Source organism: Ictidomys tridecemlineatus, chromosome 1, assembly GCF_052094955.1.
Source record: "Ictidomys tridecemlineatus isolate mIctTri1 chromosome 1, mIctTri1.hap1, whole genome shotgun sequence".
Classification (NCBI taxonomy): Eukaryota; Metazoa; Chordata; class Mammalia; order Rodentia; family Sciuridae; genus Ictidomys; species Ictidomys tridecemlineatus.
The window spans coordinates 104,273,766-104,275,858 of NC_135477.1; the positions used below are offsets into that span (position 1 = coordinate 104,273,766).

Here is a 2,093-nt window from a genome sequence, read left to right on the forward strand (position 1 = left end):
TCCCAGCACAACCTCAGGCATCTAAACTTAATGAATAATGAATCAGATTAAATTGAATGAGTTCATATGAAGTTCATATTCCCTTCCTGGAATGCCCTCCTTCTTCATATTGATGACATCCTGCCTATCCAACCACAATCTGATCTGTCTTCTAATTCTTCCAGTTTGTTTTTCCTTGCGAGATTCAAGAATATCTACCACTTACTCCTATGGAACATGTTCAATTGCTTATTTGTACTCTATCCAATCACAGATTGTAGTCCCCTGAAAGGAAGAAATCTGTTTTGGGCACCACCTACCACCCCCATACTGCCTCTAAAAATCTAACCTAGTGGTAATACTATTCAATTTTTTTTTACTATAACATCTGATTTATTTTAAAAATGCAACAATTTTTTAAATGAGACAAAATATCATTTTCAAAAAGCATAAAGAATTGAGTATATTTAACCATATTCAGCTCATAACAGAGAAAATAATTCCTGCTATATGAATCATTCTATATTCTATAGCTTGTTTACTGAACTGGCAACTGAAAAAGTTGGTTGAAGGAAGGTATCTATGGTTAGAAATGTACATGATAGGAACTCCAGGGGTCCTCCAGATTCTTCCTTTAAGGTCATGGTCAACTGGCCACAATGTAACACGTGTGCTGAGTTACTCTTTGTACTCAGCAGTAACCTGCATAGGTTCATTTGTGCATGCATGGTAATTGTTCAAACCCTGGATCCTTTGCAATCCTTACAGCTACTTGATATTTTTGCCCAATTTCTTAATTTCAACCCTTACACAGTCAGTTATACAAGGGATACACTTGGCATACAGGCAGTCCATCATTGACTGCACTAAGTCCAGTTTGGCTTTAATGGAAAAATTTGATAAAGTTAGCATCAACCAGGTGATGATAAGGTGGGCCCAGTTGTGTGTTACATTAAAAGAATAGACAAGAAGGGTATTGGGGGATTTCTCTTTCCTTCAGTGCACTGGGATCTTTTTTGTTGTTGTTATTTTCTTTTTAGGTTTTAATCTGTCCTTTTCTTTAAGCCTCTCATCTCTGAGATTAAACATTTGCTTCATGGTCACATACTTCCTTGCTTTCTTTTACTTTCTCATGTTCACACCACATACCCATTTCTTCCAGATACTATCCAGTTCTCAATATGTGTCTTTGGAATGAATGAATGATGAAGTGAGTAAGTAAAGAAATTGGTGACTTAAAAAAAAAAGTCTTGTCATAGAAATTCTAAGTAGATAAGAAATGAATTCATCAAATGAACAAGCATGACTTCTTTCAAAGGGGAAAAATTTTTGTTTACTTCAGTTAAGAAGAATTTCTTATAGAAAAATTGCCCTAAAAGGAATGATGAAAAGATGTTAAATTTCTGAGTTTCAAAACAGCATAAATAGCTATCCAATAATGCCAGTGGAGGACTGCGGTGAAATTCTGTGGTAGAGCTCTTGCCTAGCATGCATGAGGCCCTGGGTTCAATCCCCAAGTTGAAAATAATTTTAACTGAATATTTTTTCTGTTAATTTATGTGACTATGTGTATATGAATTCAATTTTGAATCCTCTTGGCATTGACTTAGGAAGAGTTATTAATTTTAATTAAGGAAGTATTTAAGCAGATTTTTATATTCTATGAATTTATTTTCCAGTTTATTTTTATTTTGCCTATATGCATATTTCACCAATGTGTAGTTATATTTACTACAATACATCTAGGAAATTGTGCATCTTAAGGGAACAAAATTTCTTTATGAAATTAAGAGTGGAACAATATAAAAAGGAAAATGGCAATTTCCAGTTATATCAAAATAATATTTCAAAGTCACCACAGGAGACACACTGGGCATCACAGAAAAGCACTGTTAAGAAGATCCAAAGTGGTTTTCCTACAGATGAATGACAGATTGGGATGCTCTCAGTGGGTAATGTTCAGCTGAGCCTGCATGTGATAAGTTTCCAGTGTGCATGGAACATGCTCCATTGACTTTTATCAGGTAACTAGACTCAATCAATATTTTTGATATATTGATCTGATCAAAAGAAATGCTTTGACATCAAGTAAGAACCTTAAATGTAAAAATAAT

The 2,093-nt window shown here is 34.2% G+C and overlaps 1 pseudogene; it reads right to left on the bottom strand.

Moving 5' to 3' along the window:
- Window positions 1-456: 456 nt before the first annotated feature.
- LOC101954535 (rRNA-processing protein FCF1 homolog pseudogene) lies at window positions 457-1,113 on the bottom strand (annotated as a pseudogene).
- Window positions 1,114-2,093: the final 980 nt, after the last annotated feature.